Raw genomic sequence first — 10996 nt, forward strand, 5'->3', positions numbered from 1 at the left:
CTTCATCAAGAATACCATTGAGAAATGCAGATTTAACGTCCATCTGATATACTTTGAATCCTCTATGAGTAGCATACACAAGTAGAGTCCTAACACCTTCTAATCTTGCAACAGGAGCAAAAGTCTCACCATAATCAATTCCTTCTTCTTGAGAATATCCTTTACACACCAATCTAGCTTTGTTTCTTGATATCTTACCATCTTCATTCAACTTATTCCTGAATACCCATTTTGTTCCAATCACATTTTTATCTTTAGGCCTAGGAACAAGAGTACAAGTTTCATTCTTCTCTATTTTCTCTATTTCTTCATTCATAGCCTCAATCCAAATTTCATTTTCCATTGCATCTTTAACATTTATGGGTTCAAAATTAGCAAGTAAACATGTACCTTTTAGCTTACTTCTTGTCATAGTACCTTCTGATTTATCTCCAATAATTTGATCTGGTGCATGATGCCTTTTGACATACTTAGCCAATACAAGTTATTTTCCTTTTGAATGAATTGTACTATCTTCTTTTTGAATTTCAACTTCTAGCTCTAGTTGCTCAGACTCAGTAGGCATTGGCTTGGTAGCTTTAGAATGTGACTTGGGTCCTTATGACTTAGTTTAAACTTATTGTAACTTGGTAACTAAGGAAGATTCACAAGTAGAAGTTTCCTTATTGATAGATATGTCTAGCAATATCAAGTTCGATGTAAACAAATCTCTTGTAATCTTTTGGTTCCTTTTTGCTTTCTTCTTCAGTCTATTCTACAAACTCATCAATTCTAACATGTGCACTTTCTATGATTTTATGAGTAGACAAATTCAAACATCTATATGCCTTACTTTTGCAAGAATATCCTAAGAATATACCTTCATCACCTTTCACATCAAACTTTCCTTTTCTAGATTCTTTCAAGATGTAACATTTACTTCCAAATACTTTTAGGTAGCTTACATTGAGTTTGTAGCCATACTATAATTCATAGGGAGTTTTATACGAGTCCTTCTTCAATTGTACTTAGTTTAAGGTATGAACAAGAGTGCTGATAGCTTCCTTCCAATATTTGATAGCAATGTTCTTTTCAATCATTAGAGTCCTTGCACAATCCATGATAGATTTGTTTCTCCTTTTAGCTATTCCATTTTTCTCGAGAGTTCCAGGGGTTGATACCTATCTTTTGATTGCTCTTTCAATGCAAAAGTTATTGAATTCATTGGAGATGAATTCACCACCTTTGTCTGATCTTAAGCATTTCAGTATTTTCCATGTTTCCTTTTCTATTCTTTCTAGATACAATTTGAATTTCTCAAATACTTTTGACTTTTCTCTAAGATACATAACAGTCATCATTCTTGAATAGTCATCAACAAAAAGAATAAAGAATATTTCTCCACTATAACTTTCTATTCCAATGGGTACACATAGGTTAGTATGCACAATTTCCAAGACATCTTTAGACTGATAGTTTTCACTTTTAAAACTAGTCTTTCCCATTTTACCAATCTAATAATTCTTGCATACACCAACATCTAGTTTCTTCAAACTAGGAATACCTCTTACTTTCCTAAATTTTCTTATTTTCACCATGTTATCAAAATTTACATTACATAACCTTCTATGCCATAACCAAATTTCTTCAACATGAGCAATAAAACATGGGCAATCACTATGATCAAGATAAAATAAGTTACATTTTGTTTGTTTTCTTGATCCAACCAGATTGCCTTTGTCATCCAATTGTCTTGCCTTTCCATGCATAAATTCTAGCTTGAATCCAATATTGATAAGCTATGCCACACTCAGTAGATTATGTTTTAGTCCTTCAACCCAATAGGCATTGTCACATACAAGTTCTTTGGTTAATGAGATTCGGCCTCTCCCTTTTATGAAACAAGGTTCATTGTTTCCAAACCTTACACTACCACCATCATAGTCTTCAAAGTGTTCAAACTTTGTTTTGTCTCTAGTCATATGATGTGAACATCCACTGTCTATGATCCATGTATCATTCTTGCTTATATGAGAGATAAGTTCCATCTTATCTTCTTCTTCATCAGATTCATCTTTCACAACAATGTATACTATTTCATCTTCACTATTATTAGAATCTTTAACCATAAAACAAGTCTTCTTACCTTCGTCCTTGAAGGATTTGTGATTTTTGAAATCCTTTTTGCCATTGCACTTGTGAATTTTCTTCTCATCCTTGTTTTCTTTGTTTGGGAACCTGGCAACAATATGGCCAATTTCTTCACATGAAAAATAGATTAGGGGAACTTTATCTTTGTATTTTCCTCTGCCTCTAGAATATTTCCTTGTAAGTAAAGCTTCAACAACTTCAATATCACTATAAAAACTTTCCTATGATTCTTCTTCACTTTTTGATTGAATGTCATTTATTTTCTTGTCTTTCTCCTTAAATGAAATCTTGGCCTCAAATGTAGATTCAATATTCTTGTAAGCTGGAACATAAATGTCAAAGTTGTGTAGCTCAAAAGCTATTAATCTTCCTACTAAGGTATCCAAAGTTATCTTATGATTTGTCTCACCTCCTTTCTTGAATAGCAGATACTCTAATTGCATAGATAGGAAGCAATGTTCTAAGAACTTTACTTACAACAATTTCTTCCTTGATTTCTCCTCCAGATGCTCTGATTGCATTGACACTAGCTTTGATTCTTTCCACATATTTGGCAATATTTTCATCTGCTCTCATTCTCATATGATCAAATTTTCCTCTAAGGCTTTCAATGTAGGCTCTTCTCACATTTTCATCACCACCATAGACATCCTTTAGCTTATTCCACATTTCAAAAGTAGTTTTGTAGTCCTTGATTTCATCAAATTCATCATAGCTAAGAGTAGATGCAATATCTCCAATAGATAATGTACCAGTAGGAGTTGTGTATTCTTCATGAAGGTATTTCAATCCTGAATCACCAATGGAAGCTAGATGAAGTCTCATGAGTCCCTGCCATGTTGAAAAGTTGTTTATGTTAAGCTTTGGAATTTCTCTCTTATAAGACATCCTAATCTTTAGCTTAGGTCCTTGAAACCTTTCCCGTAAGCACCAAAAGCTCTGATACCAATTATTGGAAATATAAAAGAAGTAACTAAGAGGGGAGGTGAATTAGTTACCACTAAAATATTTTAGATCCCTTGGATGTTAACAATAACATTGATTGCTATTGTTATTTGATAAACATATAGAAAATGTTGTAACTTGGTAAATGTATCGTGTGATTTACTTTTAATTGATCTTAAACATTCACAATGATTAACTTGCAAGCATAAAAGAAATAACATGAACACATGAGACTTGTTATGGCTTTAGGCCATGCTAATACTTGTCTTTTTTCCTGGTCTTTTCTTAGAAGTTTACTTTTTGGCTGGGCTTTATGCTTATTATTAGCCTCCGAACTTATACTTTTTTGGCTAGGCTTTCATGCTTATTATCAGCCTTATATGTTTTAACTATTGGGTTTCAAGATCCCTATAAAACTTTTTTATCTAATAAAAAACATGAGCACATGAGACACTAGGATTTATCATGGAAACCCAATATGGAAAAAACCACCAATGTAACTAGTTACTATTTTTCACTCTTCAGAAGTGAGCCCTATTAGGAGCCAACCTAGTTAAATGTTACAAAACACATTGTTAGGTGTGACCTTGTTAGAGGATTTAATCACCCTATAAGGAGTGGCCTTGTAAGAGGTCTTAAAACAATTCAATGGAAATGTCACCCTGTTAGGGATTTACAACTAGCTGTTAAACCAACTCTATTAAGAGATTTTGGATCACTGCTACAATGGTAAGAAAGTAAGAATGAAATGACCTAATTGAGATGCAATAGAATTTCTGATTACAAATCTTTGTTCTACTTCATACTAGATCCTTCCTGATCAAATATTACTTTGTTGTTCCATAAGGATATCTGACCATCATTCAAGTTTGATCACACACTTCCTTCTCAATCAATCAATACACTTGCACACACACACACACACACACACACACACACACACACACACACACACACACACACACACACACAATAATCTCACCTTGAACTTTCATTTATACCATCTAGATTATCAAGTCCGCTCAATTACAAATTACAATGACCGATAATCATTATCATAGTCAACTCAAATCAATACTTGAAATAATTAAACTTCATATCTCAGGTCAACAAAATCCTTCAATAGCCAACCCAACTTGATAAACACTAGTCCTAAAATGATTTCTTATGTTAACCAAAAAAAGCTTGGTTAATACTAAAAATTTGCAAAGTCCTTTGGCAACCAAGTGAACTCGATTAATACTAACTCAGACCAACTTTCCTTCATTAACCATGAGAACTCAGTTAACACTACTTTTTGTCATAATTTCCTTTGATGCCTGAGTGAGCTTAGTAGACATTGTCTTCATAGAGTAATCTCCAGGAATGCTTGGTAGACAAGAAAAACTATCTTTCTGACCAAGTGAGCTCGGTAAACACTAACTGACAACTGATATAACATTTTTGTAACATCAAAGACAACACATAATTAGACAATTGTATCCAAAAGTGAACAACCTACTCCTTTGTATTTAAACATTCCAATCTAACCTCTATCTTGAATTAATTCTCTTAGAAAATGATACTTGATTGCAATGTGTTTTGTCTTTGTGTGCATCACTATTTTTTTGGATATGTTTATTGTACTTGTGTTATTATAATAGATAACCACTAGATCCTTGATTTCATCCTCCATTCATGATAATAGTTCCTTGAACCACATTATATTGGAATAATTAACTACTACTACAACATATTCAACATTTTCTATAAACTAAGAGATGCAATTGTGCTTCTTACTTGTCCAAGATACTAACCTCTTCCCAAGAAAGAATGCTCCTCCACTGGTGCTCTTCCTATCATCAATGCTTCTAGTCTAATCAGTATTAGTAAAGGATTTTATCTTGAAGTTTCCTACTTTCTTGTACCATAGAGGATATTCTTGAGTTCCTTTTAGATATCTCATAATTCTTTTGATCACCATCATGTGATTTTCTCTAGACTAGCAAAGAATCTTACAACTATACCAATTGCTAATGCAATATCAAGTCTTGTATGAACAACATATTGAAGTTTTCCAATCATAGATCTATAGGTAGTCTAATTTACCTCTTTCGAATCATCATCCTTGGATAACTTATATCTAGTAGACATAGGTGTTCCAACTAGTTTGGAATCTTCCATTCCAAAAGTCTTCAATAACTCCTTGATATATTTTGACTAAGTAATGTAAATGCCATCCTTTATTTGATGAACTTGTAAACCAAAAAAGAATTTTATTTCTCCAAACATTGACATTTAAAAATATTTCCTCATTTCTTTAGAGAATGAATTGAATAAGACATCATGACCTATAAATAAGGTATCATCCACAAATATTTTTGCTAGAAAAATTGTATTTTGTGGTCCCTCTTTAATATAAAAACTATTGTTATCATTGGTTGTTTGAAATTCCAAATTCTATTTTTTTTTTGTTGTCTGAGATTTGGTTTCCACAAACTATGATTTAGGTTCCTCTGTGTAAAATCAAGTCACTTGATTACCACTAAGCTCCTTGGTAACAAACCTAACTTAGTTTACACTAAACTTCTAATTTGGTCATAACTGAACTTCTTTGGTGACCAACCTAGCTTGGCTTCAAATGGATTAATGAACATGTCTTTTTCTTACTTGATACATGAGTCTTCTAAGCTCAATTTTAACTAGTAGCACTCAGTTAGAGTATAACATTTGTGTAACATCAATGAAAATATACAATTGAATAATATTTATCAATAAAGTGTTTTGATTTGATCATTGATGGTGGAAGTACTAACAATCTAGTGTTAGAAAATATGGTTAAAAAGTGTCATGTCTCACCTTAGAACCTTTTCTTTTCTTGCTTATGTGGCCATGGTCACTTGGTCAAATGGATTATAGTTAATAAAATAAAATGCAAGTTAATACTTTAGACTTTTAAAAATGAAATGATTTATCTTTCTATGGATGTGCAAGAGATATTGATATTATATTACGATGATAATGGCATTTGATATCATGTTTATATCTATGATTTAGTTAATGATTTCTACTTAATGATGATATAATTAAGTTGTGATAGATTGATTTCAATTGATACTAACTCTTTGTTATGGTTGTGAGTGTCTGAGTGCATGTAGGCATTGTTACAATGAAAGTGTGGTTGAGCTAGAGAAGGCTAGCCTCATGGAAGGGGATGTGTTGGATGTTTTTGCGACCAAACACACATCACATAGCATTTATGTTGTTGTTTGTTATATTTCTAGAACTAACCTTGAAAGATTGAAATGCATTAGATATTTAATTTGATTTAAAGATTGTATATGTAAGATGAATAGATAGAACATGAAAATAAATGACTTGCTAATGGAAGAGTTCATTGTTTAATTTATATATATATATATATATATATATATAATTTAGATTGGTTATTGGAAAGGATTTTAGCAAAATAATATTCTTTTATAACTATACGTGTGTGTGTGTGTTTATTAAGATATTGAATGTCCTTTAAAACCTTCCAAATAATGAAAGCATAAATTAAACAATGTTATGTTTCAACACCCAAAAAAAAAAAAAAAAAATATTCACAGGAGGAAGTTATGTCAGTTATGAGTTTTTCTTGGGAGGGGATTGTTTTAAAAATGAGGGTTCTTGGAAACTAGGAGATGGCAGAAGGAATTGGGGAATATAATAGGAGGCAATGAAAGGAAAAGAGAGCCAACAAGTAACAAAATATCTAGGTTCCCTTCTTTCTTAAATGGTGGTTTTGTCTTTTTTAAAAAGAAAACTCTGTCTATTGGAAATGTTAGACTTTATCTTACTGTGCGTTAAGGAAAAACTAAGTTTTTCTTATGTAATCAGTGTTGTTATTGGCTTCCCAATAATCATAACATGAAAAATAAATTGGCTAAATCTCACTCCTCTGATTCACACTTGCTCGACCCCCATTCAAACCTTATAGCCATAGTGAAATTTTTCAATCGATCTTTTTTATTTTTTTGTAGAAGGTAGGGTTTTATCTATTGAAATTTGCATCTTTAACCTATAATAGTTCCTTGTGCTGGCATGTCTAAAAGTAGAGAGAACAATGGATAGGCTATTAGTAAAATTTTCCCTGTTTCTTGTATTTTCTAAAGAGAATTTTTTATTATAAAATCTTGAATGTCAGGAAGAGATACAATTTTACTTAGTTTGGTGATTTGTTTTGATTAAGATATGAGAAACATCAGTATGACTATCTCGATATTACATCTGATGAAATACACTTAGTGCAAAACCCCAATCATGTATAAATAGTTAACAAGAATCATATCTTATTTTTGTCACATTATTTTAGTTACTTTTATATATTACATCTATAAAAACTTGAACAAGAACCCCAAAAATGGCAGATGCATCCTCTTTTGAAATTTCTTAAATTCTTAGAGCATTACTAAACTATTTGAATAGGTATTTAATTTTGGAGATGGAAAGTTTTCCATCATAGGTATTTAGCTATAATCTTTATAACTATAGTTTATGCATGAATCGGCTGCCTAGAACACCTTGAATATAGGATATCCATTTGTGCTAATAGGTGTTTTATCCAAATGTTTGAACCAAGCATTGAGTTGTTCCCTCTGGCTATTTAGTTATACTGGCTAATGTTATTAACTATGTTTAAGATGTAAAAATAAGCTGGTCTCTTGAATCAATCCAAGAAAAATGCTTTCTTAAATAGGAAACTCGTCTTTAAATACAACAAAAATTGGTGTCTTTAGAGTATTTTAAACAATATTCATTTCTTTCCTTGATGAAACATGGCATATGATTATATAATACTGCTAAGGTTGAAATACCTTGTAACCACTAGTGAGAACAAAATCTTAGGTAGAGAAACTAGTGGAAACCAAATGACATCTTATGGTATCAAAGCTAATCTGAAAAATATGACACATCTTATAAGTTTGAATGCTTTCTATCAATACTAAATTATGACTTATTCTTTGGAATTAACTTGAATTTCTCAGTTGTGAATCTAATATTAGAAATTGGATTTAACATTGAGCTTTAAACTACTGGCTTAAAACTTGTGACAAGACCTTGGTATTTACTAAGATAGATGACCTTTAAAAGTAAAGACTAAGACAATAACATATTCTTAAATTCTGAATCAACTTTAGCTGATAGCTTTACTCTTGATGATAGTTAAAAACCTTTATAATATTTTATTCACCAATAGTCTGTGATTGATTTTACATTTATGAATCATCATGTGCATTTTTATATATGAAATAGATTATTGAATATCTCATTGTTGATAGTATCTAGATGGTATATCCCCTCATGGTTGGGTGTAATGTAGCGATTATGGGACATATAGAAGGATATCTTCATGTTTAGTTTATCTATTTTCCAGTGCTATAGAATGGATACATGTTGTTTTTGTTTCTTCTATAGGTAATTCTGGATTTTAAAAGTGCTTGGCCAAGCCATTTTGTTTCTAGATATTGCATATGTGTACATGGTTATGCTTATTTAATTTTACTACATATATGTAGATGTGTAGTTTATTTTTATTTCCTGGCTACATTCCATGTTTAGACTACTAGGCACATGGTTGCAATGTAGAAATGTTACACAGTCACACTAAATCCATTTGATCCTTCTTGTTTTGAGAAGCTAGGCTTCTCATGCCAGGCTTAGGGAATTCTTCATGTCAAGAAGAATCCTAGGGAAGTACTTCACTCTATGGTTGGTGAGGTTAAAGCACCTGAGCCACACTTCTATCTCAGGAAGCAAGTGGGAGACATCCTACAACTTTGGAGATGGGATTCATTGAAGAACACAATGGAAATGTCATCTCAGTTTGATCATTTTGCTCATCATTTGAGATGTACTTAATTATGTCATTGTAACTCAAGTTATGAATAGTTGGAAAGCTGATGCTCTAATTGTAAATATATGTAACTATTGTAATGTTGTATGTTTGATCAGAAAATCATAAATTATATCTAACTATTGTAATGTTGTAAGTTGGATCAACAATCTGTAATGATGTATGTCATAACATGGATACATGTAAGAGGAATTGATGATCAACATTTTAATGATGTATTCATAATTATTATTAATGATTAGTTTTGAATTTTCCACTTTAATGTAATTGGTTCTCTTCCACATTCTCTAGTTGATGATGATGTGGCATAGTTAGTCTAGATTTGGTTCTTTACATATGGTATCAGAACATGGTTTAAACCTAGGCCTCTGGGCTACAATGCTAATTGTATCTATGTTTGATAGATGTTTAAATTATTACCATGGCAAAAAGATCTAAATGGAAAGTTGGGTCCAACAGTAGTGCATAGGCTGAGGAACCTAATAAGAAGTTAGATCAAATAATGGCACTATTGACCCAGTAGGGGGCTTTGTTACAACAACAAGGCCAGAGATGGATAACCTAGAGCAAGGGCCTCGAGGTAGACATGTTGAAGAAGATGCAAGGAAGTGTGATGAAGACCAACACTCCAAATCCCTACATAAGCATGAAGAGGAAATAAGGAGGAAATTTGAGGATGAGCAATTTGCTAAAGCTCTCAGGAGGTTTGAGATGGAGCAAAAGGAAAAAGGTTAACTATTGAAGTTCTCTCCTTAATTCTGATACGATTCAAATAGCTATTGAATTGAGAAAAGATCTCAAGAATGTGACTCCACCCTTGTTCCATGGTAGAGGTTCTAGAGAAGATGCAATGGCATGGATTACTAGCATGGATAAGTACTTCCTAGTGCAAAACTACATCAAGAAATCTAGAGTAGTTTGGGCCACCTATTAGCTAATGGGTGAAGTAGCTACTTGGTGGGAAAATGTCATGGCAAAAAAGAAACTCCAACATGGAGAGGTAACTTGGGAAGAATTCTTGCATCTTTTTCACAAATGATGGTTACCTTAGCTTTATTATGATAGGAAAATAATGGATTTTTATAAGTTAGTGCAAGGGAACATGAATGTTACACAGTATCATGAGAGATTTTTCCATTTGGTAAAGTATGTTCCACAATATCAGCATGATGAACTCTTTATAACTCAAAAATTTGTAATAGGCTTGCAACCTAAAATCTATAGCGAGGTTGAGATGCAGGAGCCTGAGACCATGGAATTTGCATTGTGTAAAGCCCTTAAGTAGGAGTAGAGGTCGAAGGATGCTTCATCATATAAATGCTCCAACCAAAACTATAAAAGGAAGTTTAAGGATAATAGGTCATATCAAGATAACAAAGGTTATCGAGATGACGGGTCAAAAGGAAATGGAAAGAAGCAACAAATTAGAAACATGAAAGATAAAGGACAAGAGAATTTTGATAGGAATAAGGAAAATTGGAACAACAACCAAAATCCTAGAAATTGTGGTGGTGGGAATGGAAACAACCAAAGACATCAAAATAGGAATGAAAATAAAAGAGCACCTAGGGTAGGCTGTTTTGTATGTGGAGGAAACCATTATGCTACTAAGTGTCCACAAAAAGTTGATAAGAAGGACTTTCCTCCACAACACCACATCCATGATGCAGTTGATCATAGGTAGGTAGATTATCAAGCCACTCTGATTCAGATGATTGGTACACTTTTTGGTTACCTTGTTTCTATCCTAATAGATACTGGTGCTATTGAATGTTTTGTAGATCCTAAGATATTAGCTAAGATACCTATTAGGGCTGGTTTTATGACTGAACCTTGGACAATAGAGTATGGTAACAAGGTTGAATACAGGGTAGAGCAATGCTTATCTTGTAGTGAGTTGGAACTTCCTAGTTTTTGAATAGAGGTTAACTTTTATGTAGTGCCTTTGGGCTCATATGATGTCATCTTAGATATTAATTGGTTAAGAAATCATAAGGCCTTGGTGGACTATTAGGATAAGGTGATTAGATGTCTTGATGATAC

This window comes from Cupressus sempervirens, chromosome 6 (assembly GCF_028749045.1).
Source record: "Cupressus sempervirens isolate cs-2001-9-10 chromosome 6, ASM2874904v1, whole genome shotgun sequence".
In the NCBI taxonomy this organism is placed as follows: domain Eukaryota; kingdom Viridiplantae; phylum Streptophyta; class Pinopsida; order Cupressales; family Cupressaceae; genus Cupressus; species Cupressus sempervirens.